The sequence below is a fragment of the Bicyclus anynana genome, chromosome 20 (assembly GCF_947172395.1).
Source record: "Bicyclus anynana chromosome 20, ilBicAnyn1.1, whole genome shotgun sequence".
Lineage (NCBI taxonomy): Eukaryota > Metazoa > Arthropoda > Insecta > Lepidoptera > Nymphalidae > Bicyclus > Bicyclus anynana.
This window is the reverse complement of record NC_069102.1, coordinates 9,323,703-9,341,702: the sequence shown is the minus strand read 5'-3', so window position 1 is coordinate 9,341,702 and position 18,000 is coordinate 9,323,703. Positions and strand designations below refer to the sequence as shown.

Below are 18,000 nucleotides of genomic sequence, written 5' to 3'. Positions count from 1 at the left end.
TTTGCTAGAGATTTTCAATTTAAACTTAAAAAAGCGGGTTTTGTTTTCAACTCGTATGTTTGTTATGCTCGATTTTCACATAAGCTCCTGGACCTATTTCGATGTGGCTTTCGGTATATTAGGAAGGCCGATCGCTTTACTTGTATTTTCTTATTGATTATTTTCATTCTCCTTATTTTGTTACCTTTCTATGGTCTATACAAGTAAGCTTAAAAAAAGGCCGCCTAAATGTACAAACAACATTTATTCAAATCCTTGATAAAGTAAGGAATTTGGAATTCTTGGATTTGGAAAAGCAACACAAACACGAAAATATTCCTTTTAGATAAGCTTTCATCTAAAAATGACGTCTAAAACGATTTAGTAAATAGCTTTTGTGCGTCTTTTTCCAATATTTGGACACGTCTTTATAAAATTGACCATTAAACATTTTTATATTGTAGGGCTGTTAAAGCCTTTTGAAGCCCACCATTATTTAAGTAGCGTGGTGAATTTAATCTTCAAATCTCCTATGAGATGGTCTTCAATGGGCCATAAAAATAGGCTGATGATGAAGAAGGTAGAAAGCAGGATGTTATATAGCTATACCTACTGGAACACTATTTCTGTCGCCAGACAACATTGCACTTTGTTTCACTTGTTAGAAGTGTATATGCTAATGGATAAGTGTTTTATGTTGTGTGATGCTAATTGTGAAATTTACAGCTACAAGAGGCTCAACAATTATGCTTTAGATTGAAGCAAGAACGTGGCAAATATTGTATGCTATATTATTAGCGAGAGAACCCTGTGAGGTGTTATTCAGTTATAGGTGTGTGATGTGATATCCACAGATAAGTAACTAAAGGTAAGATGTTTACCTAAAAAGTTTGGTGAACGCCTTTTATCCCACCTATCCTATAAAATATCCCCTAAAGTTTTCCCCTATCCAGACCATCCATAAACGTGATTTACGGCAGTCTAGGCTTTCCCTTTACGTCGTCTAGACGGGTTACTATCCTCTATATGATGGCTTTTTAGGTAGTTATGCACTCATGGCTTTAGTCCTCAGCCAGGGTGCTTTAATAAAAAATTAAATAAAAATTATATAAGTACATCACACTAATAAATTATAAAGCCGAAAGTTGTGTGTGTATATTTATTTCTCCTTTACGCTGCGGCTACTGAAGCGATTTGGCTGAAATTTGGACTGGAAATAGATTTTACTCGGGATGGTTCCCGCGGGATCAGTGAAAAACTGAATTCCACGCGGACATAGCGCGGGCTGCCGTTAGTAGTTTATCTTTTTATCTTAGAATTTTGAAAAAAAAAATAATTTACAATCAGTAGGCACAATAACAAGTGGAAAACTGGTGTCATTGAATTAAGTTAAAAATCATTTAACCTAGGATCTACGTGTATGGTCTAAGCCCGCACAAGCATATACATAAAAATACTTCTTTTAAATAACATAGCAATTATTGTTTTAGTCTTTGAAGGTCAAAACCACATCCAAATCTATCCATCCATTTGGGAACTAAGACCATCATTATCAAGATACTATAACCAAACAGACATACGAGTAGGTAAATATAGATGTACAAAAGCCTAGGCAAGCACGTTCAACCATATTCTGTTAGATGTGTTTGATGTGGTGTGCATGAAAAATGAGGCGCTCAAAAAAGGAAATTTATACACTACTCAATGTTAAGTGTTGTCAACAACGAACGTTATTTAAACTAATAATACCTAAATATCGTCTACAATGTCGAGTTGTGTGTTCAGGAAGTGTAAAAACTATATATACATAAAACTATATAACATATACTGGAATTAAAGACAAAATTGTGCATATGTGCGCTCAGTGTTGTAGCCTATTATTCGGATCACTTTTTGCGGTGATTGTAGGGACGTAACCGATCCTATAGTATAAAATTATTGCCATTGCCATTGCCAACAGGTATGTTTGCAGACTATAGGACTACAATGTAAAAAAAAAAAAACTATAAAACCCCTTTGCGTTGGGTTTTAGAAAGATGTTTTCATTTAGTAAATGTTGGCATCGATACCTCTATCAAACATCAACTGTTTTAGCCTTCGAAGATGAATTGTTCGAGATTATTTTCCAGTCCATTTCACGTCTGGAGCACTTAGTCAAATTGTAACGCGCAAATCATACACAGGAGGCGAGAACTTCGACGTTTCATCCACTTCGATAACTTTTGGAAACCACTCTACTGATAAATGTAATTGTGTTTTCTATACTTGATACATATACAAAACAATACATCATAAGATTATGTTATAGAGAAACTTAGAAATTTTATAAAGTCTGTATTGATTTTTTTGATTTTATGTAATAAAAATAAAATCTAAAATCTATATACTAACTATATGATATCTGAAAAGTGATAGCCCAGTGAATATGATCTGCCTCCGACTCTGGAGGGTGTGGGTTCAAATCCGGTCCGGGGCAAGCACCTCCAAATTTTCAGTTGTGTGCATTTTAAGAAATTAAATATCACGTGTCCCAAACGGTGAAGGAAAACATCGTGAGAAAACCTGCATACCAGAGAATTTTCTCAATTTTCTGCGAGTTTCAAGTCTGCCAATCCGCATTGGGCCAGCGTGGTGGATTAAGGCCTAACCAATCTCATTCTGAGTGGAGACTCAAGTTCAGCAGTGAGCGGAATATGGGTTGATAACGAACGATATCTGAAAATACCATACAATGGACCCGACACATGAACGGCGAATTAATAGAATGCAAGATATTCCGACTCCGAAAACCGAACCGAAAGAAAGGATGTAATATTTATGTAGACTATGTATCTATACTAATAATATAAAGAGGGAAGATTTGATTGATTGTATGTTTGTTTGCATTGAATAGGCTCCGAAACTACTGAAACGATTTGAAAAATTCTTTTACCGTTTGGAAGCTACACCATCCCCAAGTGCTATAGGTACGTATTTCTACGGGAACGAAAACAACGCAGGTGAAACCGCGGGATCCTGTTAGTTATGTGTAGAGAGGAAAGACTTTTATTTTCGTACACGTAATTCAAAAACTACTGCACCGATTAGAAAAATTCTTTCACCAATAGAAAGATGCATTATCAGGGAGTAACATGGGCTATATTTTATTCCCGTATTCCCACGGGAATGGAAACTACGCGTGTGAAACGTATTCTGCTAGTTATTTATAAAACGTGACTCTGTGCACTTAGGAGCCCAAATAGTTTTACTATCAAGACGCCCCATGGTCGCAATATTCCGTATCGCATCGCAATATCTCTGTAATGTGCCGCGCGCTACAGTTGAAGCTATGCCAAATGGATCCCCATTACCAATATCGCATAATGTTTTATGTGAATGCTAAGTGAGTAATTTAAAGAATACAAGACCATTTGAAGAGTTAAAAGAACATTTACATTAGAAAGAAGGATGTAAAAAGGCATTACTAAAGAAAAGACATATGTGTTTCTACAAAGACTCAGAATTCTTAGGGTCAAACCTCCCTTCTTTATAGGAGAAAGAAGAGCTTAGAACCACCACGCCACCGCCATTTTGGTGCGATATGCGAACGTGGACTATTTCGTCACAGTTGTCAAAAACCCCGAAGATTATGAAATTATTAATTACACTTTCGATCAAGTCAATATTCTCTTTCAGTGCTCTTTCATTTGAAACCCCATTCGAGTATATTTCCAGACATTATGTTAATCTTCCCAACTTTCAACTCCCACAACTTTTAAACAACTCAACCTATTTTCATCAAACATATTTATGAACATTGGCCCGAAGTCACCTTTCATACAAAAAATATATTGAAATCGCTTTATCCGTCCGGGAGCTATGATGCCACAGACTGACTGACAGACCGACAGACAGACATACAGACACGTCAAATAACAACCCTCTTTTTACGTCGGGGGTTAAAAAGACACTTTTATTTGCTGAACTTGTTTACGTGGAAAATTACGTCAATTTACGAATGGGATCCCTTAAACCTCCACCCAAGGTCACAAATCCTGGGACCTGCTCGAGGTGTTTCCTCTACCACAAAAAGATGGTACAATCACTGTCGCTGCAACCCGTTACATCATAAATGTTTAACTTTAAGTAATTCCACTTAAATACTGGTATAAAAAACATGTACCTATCGTATCACTATCACTTATGAATACTTAGATAACAGTAAGACAAAACAGCGTTCATTATACAACAGTTCTACTTGTTAACTGTTTCGAGGTGGCGACCTTATCGATCTACTCATTAGCCTCCGCTTGCATCAGGACGATTTAGTCTATGTGCAGCTTGTAACGCCAAACAGTAAATGCACTTTAAGAGTAAGTACGTAAAAATGTATAGATTTGAAATACGAATAAAAATAATTATAATCCGGTAAATATAGCGTATTGTTTGCTAGAACGCTCTAATCTCAGAAACTACTAGACCGATTTGAAAAATTCTTTCACTGTTAGATAGCTCATTTATCAAGGAAGTCTATAGGCTATATGTTATCCCCGTATTTTTACGGGAACGAGAACCACGAGGAAGAAAGCTAGTTGTGAAATAAAGTAGGTACATCGATCCCGTGGATGCAATATTTCTTTCACCGTTTTAGATATGTGATATTTAATTTCTTAAAATGCAAACAAATGAAAAGTTGGAGGTGCATGCCCCGGACCGGATTCGAACCCACGCCTTCCGGAAGCGGAGGCTGTGGTCCACTGAGCTATCACACTCTGAATACTCATTACAAATTAATTACTAAAAAGTAGTTTTCCGTTTGGTAAAATTTGTACATATAGAGCCTACCCTAGTTAAAACCCTGTGCACGCCACGTCCAAAGCGTATTTTCTATGAACACCATTCATAATCACGGACACCGGAGGCAAGTTTACGAGTAAAGCATGCAAATAGGGCAATAAACTCGAGCCAAGGCGTGTGCTTTTCTTATTTATATTAATTTATGTATGAGTTATGTATGATTAAGGTTTATAATTAAGTTCAAAATAAACAATTTTATAATAACCGCCATAAGTTCTACATTCGCATATAATGTATGGTTACATAGACGCGATTTTCTCAAAAACTATAGCAATATCTATAATGGTGTTTTTATAGCACGAAAGTGTGAGCTTGTACAGTTTTTTAAGTCGAGCTACATATTTTCCGTGGTAACTACACAGTTTTAACTGTACAGTTTTATCTAATCGAATTTTCGATCAAAACCTAATGGTTTTGACAGAACTGTACAGTTCAAACTGGTGGACACTGTACACAGATGATTTAACTGAACAGTTCGGCTAAAAAGTCGAAGTTCGAGTTAAGAGTAAATCTGTGTAGTTAACAGTGAACGTCTGTAGATTTCGGTTTCGATTTAAATTTTACAGTTGAAACTGAACGTCTATAGCGCGATTATAAAAATAGCACGACTAGTTAGCTCTTGACTATAATCTCACCTGATGGTAAGTGATGTTACAATCTAAGATGGAAGAGGGCTAACTTGTTAGGATGAGGATGAAAATCCACACCGCTTTCGGTTTACACGACATCGTACCGGAACGCTAAATCGCTTGGCGATACATCTTTGCCGACTGGGTGGTAACTAGCCACGGCCGAAGTTTCCCACCAGCCAGACCTGTATCAATTAAGAAAACCGCAATCAGCCGAGCCGAGGGGATCGAACCCAGGACCTCCGTCTTGTAAATCCACCGCGCATACCACTGCGCCACAGAGGCCGTCAAACTTGTACACTGGGAGTTTCAAAAGTATCTTGCTATGGAAGAGTATACTTAAATAACTCACTTGTTTAATATGGTGCCGCGAGGGACGGCGTATCAGGAACTATGTATGACCTGAAAACAATAAACGAGAATTTTATTACTGCCACTAACATTAATTAAATGTACATTCTCAGAACTGGCCAGGTAATATATCTCAATTATGTAATTTAACGGTTAAGTGGTTATTATTGAAATGAATAATAAAGAGTAAAAAGACGAAATCCTATTTTCTCATCATACTTTCAATTAGACTGTAGAATAAATTATTAAAAATTAAAGTTATACCTAACGTACAAAGTAGGGAAGATATTGATTTAGTCTCGTTTTTTGAAAATCGAGTTTACGTTTTTAATGCCGAGTAGGCCGTACTATCTTGTGTATTTTTATTAATCTATACTAATATTATAAAGGTGAAGACTTTGATTGTTTGTTTGGTTGAACGCGCTAAGCTCAGAAATTACTCCCGATTTGAAATTTTTTTTTAGTGTTTGATAGCCCATTTATCGAGGAAGGCTATATATTATCCCCGTATTCCTACGGGAACCGGAACCACGCGGGTAAAACCGCGCGGCGTCGGCTAATATTTTTAAATAATAATTTAATAAGTAAGGTACAGCTTTTTAGTTGCTCTGTTTCACTTATTCAAGAAATAAAAGAGAAAAAACATTTAACAGATAAATAGCGAAAAACCATTATGCACATCAGAAAATAGCAATTTGCAATATAAATATCTGCTCTCCATAGGACATGGAACTTTATATGAAGTGATATATGAAGTTTACAGTGTATTTGATGGTACTACAGCCAAAGGTTGACTGCATTATTATATCCTGGAGATGTTTTACCGACCTACTCGACTTATTTGTTTACAGGGGCAAACAACTAACAAGGGGTTGATAGTAGCATACATAGGTATGATAAAGTTGAATTTTTAACCCCCAAAAGAGGGTTGTTATAAGTTTGACTGTGTGTATACATCGTGGCATTGTAGCTCTTAAACCGGTTTGGACGAGGGTTTTTTATTCGAAAACTAGTTTATATGGTTCTTAGATACGTTTCATTAAAATCAGTTCAGGCATTTATCAGACAGTGAAAGTGGCAATGACCAATCGTTTTTTTTTGTTTATATGTGTAGAACATGATGTTTTATGAACATTATATGAACTGTAAGTTATACGAAAATCGGTAAAATTGTCTGAAAGTCATGGCAGATAAAAGGTAAATTAACTAATTAGTACTTTCGTCATCATTATCAATCCACATTCGGCTCACTGCTGAGCTCTCCTCTCAGAACGAGGGGTTAGGCCAATAGTCCACCACGCTGGCCCAATGCGGATTGGCAGACTTCACACACGCAGAAAATTAAGAAAATTCTCTGGTATGCAGGTTTCCTCACGATGTTTTTCCTTCACCGTTTAAGATACGTGATATTTAATTTCTTAAAATGCACACTACTAAAAGGTTGGAGGTGCATGCCCCGGACCGGATTCGAACCCACACCCTCCAAATTTTGAGGCAGAGGTCATATCCACTGGGCTATCACGTGTCTCTACTTAGTCTGCCTTAATATTTTAGCAAAATACATAGCTGTCAAGGGTTTTTACAAAATTGCCAATATTTCTCAACAGATTAAGTAGAGAAGTCGAAACTCAACAACGACTAACACGCGAAATGGCGATAAACAAAAATACTAAATAACCAAGTGAATGTCGTGATTTCTCATTCGCGTGATGATCTCTTCGTCGTTTAGTGATACATTGTTTATAGCCTATATCAGCTATCACTCACATTGATCGTTATTTAGAATAGCACACGAGTTATATCAGTCGGGGCGTACTTTCATCTAAAATAATGACTAGTAAAGAATTCTCGTTAAAGTATTTTTAAAACAATTTCAGTTATTCAGAATAATCTATACTAATATTATAAAGAGGTAAAGTTTGTAAGTTTGTAAGTTTGTCACATTTTTTAAATGGGGTAATCTTCGGAACTACTGGTCCGATTTCAAAAATTCTTTCACCAGTAGAATGCTACATTATCGGGGAGTGCTATAGGCTATATTTTATATTAGTATGATATATATTCGCCGAGTTAACACAGTTTTTGTCATACAGGTCGGACCGAAAATCCTCTTAAGCAGACTTATTCGCATGCGCTGCCTTAACCATTGAGTAAAATTGAAATTAATGTATGGAGGCTTTATGTATCTTTTAAAGTTCTACAAAAAAGTCCGCGACGCCATATATCTATCTTCTATATATTAGCAGATATAGTACCTTTTGTGTTTTAAAAATTATAAATTTTATATACTTAGGTTTGCGTCATTATTTATGCTACTTAACTTAAATCCTTATCAAAATAAATTATTTAATAATCACAAGGATATTATGGAGATAAGATTTGCCCTTTATAGTATGTTAATTAGTTAAATAGTTTCGGAGATAATACAAAATTTCTAATAGACGCAGAAATTTCGCTACATGACGCCCCACGCTTTCAATTACGTAGTTCCCGTTCCCGTGTGAATATGGGGATCAAACATAGCCTATGACACTCGCAAATAACGTAGCTTACTACTGGTAAAAGAATTTTCTAAATCGGTCCAGTAGATCCAGAGATTACCCCACTTTAGTTTCTTGGGAAATAGTCCTTTGGTCATCGCACCACGCTCAAAGGGCAGGACCGATTTTGCTAAAGGTAGGGGAAGGGTAGGGGTAAGGTAGGGAAGGTGTAGGGTACGAGTAGGTTAGGGTAGGGGAGGGGTAGTGTAGGGATAGGGTAGAGGTAGGGGTACGATAGGGAAGGGTAGCATAGAGGTAGGGTAGAGAAGGGGTAGGGTATGGTACGGGTAGGGTAGAGTACGGATAGGGTACGGGTAAGGGTAGAGTAGAGGTAAGGCAGGGGTAGGGTAGGGTTAGGGTTAGCGGTAAGGGAAAAGTAGGGGCACAGTAGGGTTGGGTAGGTTTAGGTAGGGAGTAGGGTAGATGTGTACATAAGTAAAAGCGAAAGCGAAAGCATGACCGCTATCACACTAATATTTTAAAGACGAAAGTTTGTGTGTGTGTGTATGTTTGTTCCTCCTTTACGCTGCGGTTGCTAAAGCGATTTGGATGAAATTTGGAATGGAAATAGATTTTATTCTGGATTAACACATAGGCTACTTTTCATCCCGGAAAAATCTATGGTTTCCGAGGGATTCCTAAAAAAACTAATTTTACGCGGACGAAGTCGCGGGCGTCCGCTAGTGATCTATACACCCGTCTTTATTCTAACTGCGGCGAATTCTAAAATGAGGCCTTTATGTTTGACCAGACATAATATATATTTAGCTACTTCTACCAGATGTTAATGATAATGATAAGCTGGCCTATTCACTAATTTGTTCGTTATTAACAATACAATACATAAATTAAACATCAAATCAACTGAGAAATGTCATCTACCTCCTGTATGATAAACACGACTTGTTGCCACGCTCATACGCTCAATATTTATATAATAATTACGCTCGACAAGGACTCGAACCCCGGAACTCGTGATACGAAGCTACAAATGAAAAACAACGAGACAGTATACACATTTACACAGTGTATTAAGTTCGTAATTCTATATACATTAATCATAATATTTTTAACATAAAAATAGAACCGACTTCAAATATTAGTTATTTTGATTTTAAGACAAAATTACTAAACCGATTTGCATGAAAATGAAATGGCACCAATCTGGAAGTATACTCTTTCAAACAAAAAAAAAATTAAAATTGGTTTATTAATGTCAAAGTTTTGAGGTAACAAACATTAAAAAAAAACATGCGCGTCGAGTGGAGAACCTCCTCCTTTTTTAAAGTCAGTTAAAAACAGGAGGAGGAATTTCATAGAGCTCTACTTTTAAAATTACTTAAGTACTTATCGGAAATAGTCGGCGAATGCACTGCTGTTCCATAATAGGAACAGAATTCCTTTATTATTTTCACATCGGTATTAAAACCCGAGCCGAGCGTACGGGGCTGTACTTCCCGTTCCGTACCAACTTTGTCCTCACATCCTGACCTATTTCCAACTAGGAATAAAAGGATATGTGACAACAACAGTTTACTGTGTGCCACATAATGTTCTGTATTAGAGAACATGAACAAGTTTTATGTTAAAGAGCAACGTTAAATAGAAGAGGATGCTCACTTATAAATGTGTGTGTAGGTGTAGTTGTTTTTTTTTTTTTAAATCATGTTTGAATGCCCATTGTAAATAGTTTTTAGAGTTCCGCATTGTGTTCTGTATTACTGAGTTCTAGTGGTCGTCGAGTGCTCGATATTTGTCGATAATTTTGTACTTTTAAGAAGGTTTATTATTATTATTTACAAATTAGCCCTTGACTACAATCTCACCTGATGGTAAATAATGATGCAGTCTAAGAAGGAAGCGGGCTAATTTGTTAGGAGAAGGATGAAAATCCACACCCCTTTTGATTTCTACACGATATCGTACCGGAACGCTAAATCGCTTGGCGGTACGTCTTTATCGGTAGGGTGGTAATTAACCGCGGCCGAAGTCTCCCACCAGCCAGACCTGGACCAATTAAGAAAATCTCAATCAGCCCCAGCCGAGGTTCGAACCCAGGTCCTCCGTTTTGTAAATTCACCGCGCATACCACTGCGCCACGGAGGCCGTCAAAATGAGGTTCTCTAATGTCAAAGATAGGATAGACATCTTATCTTAACCTTAGGTTTAGAGGTAAGGTACGAGTAGGAATAATGACTCTAACAATAATGATCACAGATTTCGGTTATTTCAAAGACACAGTTAATAAACATATATTATGCAGTTGGGTGCATAGGGGTTTTAACTAGAGTATGTACTATGTGAACAAATTCTTTCTCAAATGCAGGGTTCATCATTTTTGCATCTATGGTGTGCACGCTACTGATAATATGATATTAAAATCATAAGGCCAGTCAATTAAGTAACTTAAAAGCTGGCCAATTTGGGAATGAAAGATGATAACGTTCGTATACACCATCATTTTGGTGTACCCAAAGTTGTCCAAAAAGTCTCACAAAATCTCGTGTCTGTATAAAGTTATTTTAAGCCTAAAATAGAGCCGTGATAGCCCAGTGGATATGCCCTCTGCCTCCGATTCCGGAGGGTGTGGATTCGAATCCGGTCCGGGGCATATGCACCTCCAACTTTTCAGTTGTGTGCATTTTAAGAAATTAAATATCACGTGCCAAAGGAAAAACATCGTGGGGAAACCTGCATGCCAGAGAATTTTCTCAATTTTCTGCGTGTGTGAAGTCTGCCAATCCATGCCATTGGGCCAACCTGGTGAACTATTGGCCTAACCCCTCTCATTCTCAGAGGAGACTCTGGCTCAGCAGTGAACCTAATATGGGTTATGGGTTAAATCAAAATCAAAATCAAAAATCATTTATTTCAAGTAGGCTCAGTTTACAAGCACTTTTGACACGTCAGTTGACTATTTGTAAAGATTCTACCACCGGTTCGGAAGGCAGGTTCTGCTTTTGAAAAAGTCATACAGTATTATAATTTACAATTAATAACAATTACTGTTTACATTTCTTATAGTTTTACTTTCTGTGTGAAGGTGGAAGCTGATCCAACGGCCTCCAAGCATCTTTATCATTAAGGAACTCATCAATGTTGTAGTACCCTATTGGGGTTATGATAATGATGATGATGATGATGAAGTCTAAAATGAAAATCAGTTAATTTTTGCAATTATCTCGGTTTCTATAGCACGAATCACGGAACTAGCACTAGTGTTTTCTGTTCTATGGCTCGTATTGTGTTAATTGTTAACATTTATCCATATTCCTCCGTATACGAGAGGGGATATGGAGATTAGACCTTCCACAGTGCTCCAATGCAGGTTGGTGGGCGTTTAATATCTAATTGTATCTATAAACCAATAAATAAAACTGAAGCGTATGTCTGTGGTTTGAAGATAAAATCTATTCTAGAAGAAAATAGGTATGACGTAGTCCAGCGAAGTGTTTACATAAGCCATGCGGTTTACGTTACGAATTTGTTACGATGACGGGGTTACCGCAAATATCGATTAGAGCAACATATTAACGAACGATAGACGATTTCTCATGATTTCCTGTAGAACATATAAAAACATGTCATGGTTTGTACCCTCAAATCCGCCTTCTTTTTTTTACTCTTTACAAGTTACCCCTTGATTACAATCTCATCTGTACATGGTAAGTAACGATGCAGTCTAAGATGGAAGCGGGTTAACTTGTTAGGAGGATGAAAATCTACACACCTTTTCGGTTTCTACACGACACCGTACCGGAACGCTAAATCGCTTGGCGGTACGTCTTTGCCACTAGGGTGGTAACTAGCCACGTCTGAAGCCTCCCCATCAGCCAGACCTGGACCAATTAAGAAAATCTCAATCAGCCCAGCCGGGGATCGAACCCAAAACCTCCGTCTTGTAAATCCACCGTGCATACCACTGCGCCACGGAGGCCGTCAAAATTTTTCTGATCTGGAGCGCTATTCTGTAAAGTGTGTCTTATAAATCGCTTACCGAATTTTTATATCTCCTCTATATCTCTCTGTCTAACACGATACAATTAAATAAGAAAGAAGAGGTGTATTCGAAACTCGCACTTGCGAGTTATACAAAACATCCTTCCTACTTAAACACTATTGCGATGTAAAAGCTTACTCAGCGTAATATACACCAATACTTTCCATAAATCATGATGAATATTTGTTTGGAAACTAAGCATCTCGTAAAGTAGGTTGTTGCTATGCGTCAACAAGAGAATCTCTAATAAATAATTATCTTGCTGACTCATTATAACCTGTTTTCGAGTAAAAGCCGCGTACATAGTATGTTCGTAGAACGTTCTAACATCGTCGTTGTATGTTTTCCGAGACAACACAATGTAAGACTCTCGACATTGTTCGAACTACGCAAATCCGCCGAAATTGAGTCAAAATGCTAATATTTGAAAAACAATATTTATAAATCTTGGAAACTTATAAAGCAAGCTAAGGCTAAGTTATATCTTTCTTTACTATGCGACAAAAGAGACAGCGATACATAGACAAAATTATGTCGTTATCTCTTTGCGCCCATCTTAGAAATTAAGTGAAAATATCGCTATATTTAAGCGACATTTCGAAACTAAACCTTCAGTGTGCTGCCCAGCGCCCTGTGTGCCTAGTGGGAGTTTTTAATATGTTCATGCTGTTACTATCGCGTTAACGTAAACGCGAATTTATATGGAATTTAAACAGTTGTGCATTAGTGCCACTAGATGGCGCTGTTTCAAATCCTTAGAAATTCTCGTTTACGTTGACGCGATCGTCACAGCATCAAACTGCCACTAGGCACTCCGTAATCTGAGGCATTGTTAAGTGTTGTGCCTGTAATTTACCGTCACACAAAGCCCTAACGAAAATTATGTAGGTGTCAAATGAAATCCTCTAAAAAGAGCTTTATGGTGTAGTGGTTGTAATTAAATCAGAGAGTTGCACTATCGTAGTGTCTACTCTAATTAAAACCTGGGGTCTTAGCCATGTGGCACATCGATTCTCTTTCTACAAACGCTAACGCTTCGATAATTTAAAAATATATAGGAATGACGTTCAGTTTCGATAAGTCACGTGATGAAGTTGTAGATCGGATCTGTCATTCCCATACATTTTGTTAGCGTTTATAGAAAAAGAATCGTCGTGCCACATGGCTAAGGCCTCTGTAACCTAGGCGTTAGTGTTATGTACGAAAAAAAATTAAGTGAGGTAAGAACACCTATTTACTGCAACTGAATTTGTAAGATATACTCGTAGTGGAAATGAAATGACCTTTTCAAAATAAACCACTATAAAAGTGGAGTTTAGATTTATTATAAAATATAATATACATAGTGGGAAAACCAGTCTGTCTGTACTGCCCGACGAACGAAATCCAATCATATTAGTAGCCGCCTACACAGGCCACATATTTATCTAAATAAGTGGTTGGTTGTATATTTCGATACAACTTAGATGTTTTATTGGAAACTGGAATTTTTGTGTATTTCACGATCATTAAGCAAATTTTCATGTACCTAGTTGAGGGAAGTTATTAGTTAATGCCAATCAATGTCCTGTCTACTATATCAAAAGTATCTAAATATCTACGAAAATGAAGCAAATAATTCATACAGTACTTTGCCTAAAACCGTGCAAAGTTCCTATCGAAAATATCCATATATTTAATAAAACTAAATTCACTGGACTTAGCCACTATTTAAGTATTAATTAGGGAATTAAGAATGCTTTAATGCATCCTTTTCTACTGAAACTACGATAACTAAGCTACGAAAATGGAGCGAACATTCATCGAGTAGGTAACTTTGTTTATAAATGTGTCAAGTTTCCAACGAAAGCATCAAATATTTACCAAAACTAAACTAACTGGACTTAGCCACTACTTAAGTATTAAACAAGTGAATAAGGATGCGTTAATGCATCCTTTTTACTAAAACTAAAATAACTAAGCTACAAAAATGAAGCGAATAATTAATTCAGGTAACTTTGCTTTGTCAAGTTCCCAATGAAAGAATCCCTATATTTACTAAAACTAAACTAAGAATTCGACTACTTAAGTATTGAACAAGCGATATCGGATTTATAAAAAGATGCATCCTTTGCTACTAAAACTAAGATAACTAAGCTACGAACGAAAATGAAGGGAATAATCCATAGAGTAATTAACTTTGGTTATAACCGTGCCAAGTTCCCAACGAAAGCAACTCTATATTTACCAGAACTAAACTCAGTGGATTTCGACTACTGAAGTGATTAAATGATTAATCAAGTGATTAAGGATGCATAAAAGAATGCATCATTTCTGCTAAAACTAAGATAACTAAGCTACGAAAATGAAGCGAATAATTCATAGAGTAGGTAGGTAACTTTGCTTATCACCGTGCCGAGCTCCCAACTAACATTTAAAAGCTTTCGCATATTCATTCCCAAAAGTTTCGTAATTCCCCCCGGTGCGGGCCGCGAGAGATTCGCCGCTAAAATGTTTTAAACTTGAACTGTTCGCTGCCGAATGAGAGTTAACTTTTGAATAGTTGGAAGAAAATTGCGCAGTCGGTAAACACTCTACTTTCATTTTCTTTTCTTAATTTTTATTTTTATGTTTACCTTTACAGAGGGAACTTGATATCTTTAGTATTTACAGTTGGCTAATATAGGATATTTTTACAAATTAACAGTGAAAAAATCCAGGTAAAAATATGTTTTATATGCGAATGGGTGCAATAGGCCGACGGGTGGTAATTGAACCACGAAACTTTTAATTTTGAGTTTTTTTGGTTCTGTTTTGAAAATCCTCCGTTGTTTAAATGTGACTACGTGTTTATCATTTGATACTAAGAACTATTTATCAGGAACAACGACCATAAACCGTAAGTCACTGAACACATCCCCTGATAATCATTCTGAATATAAAATCGATCTTACGATTTGATCATCGACGATTTTTGATAACTTTGAATGTAAAACAATTTATATCCTCATGCTATTTTTAAAATTTCCAATGATTTATACCGAAAATGATAAAATGTTATTAGAATTATGATTTTGTTTACAGTTCAGAGTGATTTTTTCGAAAACAGGCATGACACATAAGATGACTCAATATGAGATCATAATATTCATGACTTATTGTTTGCATATTAAAAATAGTGCACTTGCGTAATGTGTAATTAAAATCATTGCAAAAAGTTTTTACTTAAATAAACTGAAGTTAATTTTTGAAAAACAAGCGCGCTAGCGAATTGTAAAGCCAACTTCCATCTACCCCGCCCGCGTGGTTCCCCGCGTGGTTCCCGTTCCCGTAGGAATACGGGGATAAAATATAGCCTATAGCCTTCCTCGGTCAATGGGCTATCTAACACTGAAATAATTTTTCGTCACTGAAAATCGTTACTTTCTGAGATTAGCGCGTTCCATCAAACAAACAATCAAATAAACATACAAACTTTTCAGCTTTATAATATTAGTATAGATATATTTTAAGTTAAGCGTACCATTTTATGGTAAGCACACTAATTTTGTAATTTACAAATGCGTATGTTTATGAAAGGTTTTAAGATGCTAGTGATAACGACTTCGAAGCAGGTATTTTTTACTTTTAAAAAAATTACATGAAAAATGATTTCGACGAATTGATAACCTCCTCCTTTTTTGAAGTCGGTTATAAAAAAGCGCGTTTGTGAGACAAGACACTTCGGTTCTATTATGTGTATTGATGTATTGTTGATATTGATAATTATTTCTGAAAGTAGAATTCCGAAGCCCAACAATTCGACGCGACCGAATTCATTACGATAAATTGTTAAGCAGCTAAACGGTCGGCCATTTTTTTCCTTGCAACACATTGATTGGGTCATAAATCGATAGCAGCTGTTACTAAAATTAATTTGAGTGGCAATTTAAGAGGAATTGAAATTGGGGGATGTTATTGAGCGTGTCCCCGGTTTTGTGGGCGATCGATTTTATTGACATTTAACAATTATGGACCCATAAATTCAATCGCACGAACATTGTTACGGTGAGCAATGAGAAACAAGTTTGTATTTGAGCAATACACACTGAGTTCCATCTGTTACTCGAAAATATATGAGTGTCAGTGGTGTGCATAGGGTTTTTAACTAAAGTATGCATTATAAGAAAATATTGGAAAACTCCTTGCCCAACCATGTATTATGTGGTCCAACATAGGTTTGTCTTGAGTACTTGGGGTAGGCAGTGCATTTTTTGCATCTATGATGTGCACACCACTGATGAGTGTACAACTGTACATAATAATATGTAGACCGATTTTCATGCTATTTACGTGGGCAAGATATATTTGAAGAAGGCCTTAGGCTTATTTCAATGAAAGTAGCAAAGAAAATCGATCATAAAGATATAATTTACTTATCACCTATCCGTTTTCTAAAAAGTATTATTCACGATTTATATTTGAGAATTTAGTATATGTACCTACATAATAACTTGGGAAATTTTAAAAGAAGGTGTGATTGTAATAATATTAATGTCAGAAATAAAAATGAAATTGTTGCACACCACACTAGGTAACAAAAAAATTGTAATCACTTTAACGGTAATTGTATACGTTTTTATATAAACTGCCACACTGGCATGTCTCTCAATAAGTTCGTTTTTATTAAACGCAAGCTTATAGAAAAGTCGTATTATAGTGTTAATGATTATGTAAACGACAAAATTGCTTAGAAATGAAATGTATTACATGACAGGCTACATTTACACCTATTGTTAAATAGTGATGAACTATTTAACAATAGGTGTTGTGGGCTCTTCTCGGACCAAGGCGCATTTGGAACCCTCGTAACTTTAATTTTAAGTTTTCGACTAATTATTATCACCATTGTTTTAAGTTTAATATTATTTGACCTGACATTTCGAAAGAGCTTGTAAAGTAAGCCTATTTGAAATAAATGAATTTTGAGTTTGATACACGCTCCGTCCCATCTGTTAGGTAATCGAAAATATACGTGTGTACATACATAAATAGACCGATTTTGCCGTTGTCGTGGGCAAAATCTAGATAAATTAGAAGGCCTTAAGCTTATGTCAATGAAAGTAGCAAAGAAAACCCATCAAAATGATATTTTACTTATCCCCAAGGAGTACATTTACACGAGCAGCAGCTGCTACCGACGACTGCAGTCGGCGACGTCTCGGCGGCAGTCGACGGCAGTCAACGGCAGTTGATTCCAGTCGACTGCCGTTGCCAACGTGCTGCTCGTATAAATGAACCCAAACCCTTTATAACCGACTATAATTTTTTTTAAGTAGTAGGTATTCACGAGGGACAAAAAATACGAGTAAAGTTACGTATAAAAGCTAGTAAAATATGAAGCACAATGCTCGAAGCACGTTCGTTATACTTACTCGGTAGCAATCATTTCATTTTACGAACAATTGGAGCTTGTTATTTCTGCGGTTAATTTGCAGTTGAATATTGCACAGTAAATATAAAGAAGTGTTCTCCTCCATTTCTGAGAGTTTTTAAATTCATCAAGTCATGCCATTGATTTATTTTATATTTTTCCAGAAGGACAAAAATAATTAGGAAATGTTCAGAAATATTTTTGTCCTACTTCCCAATTATTTTTGTAATTATAAGAACTCAAAAAATATTCAAACAGAAAATTCTCTGGCAT

At 36.3% G+C, this 18,000-nt stretch overlaps 1 protein-coding gene across 7 annotated transcripts in view; it reads right to left on the bottom strand.

Annotated features, from left to right (window-relative positions):
* LOC112057974 (dystroglycan 1) overlaps positions 1–18,000 on the bottom strand; it is a 162,637-nt gene that overhangs the window by 48,889 nt on the left and 95,748 nt on the right. For all 7 annotated transcript variants that reach the window (XM_052887874.1, XM_052887868.1, XM_052887871.1 and 4 more), the window contains one exon: positions 5,797–5,846. The gene's annotated coding sequence lies outside the window, so the exon portion shown is untranslated. The remainder of the gene's footprint in view (positions 1–5,796; positions 5,847–18,000) is intronic.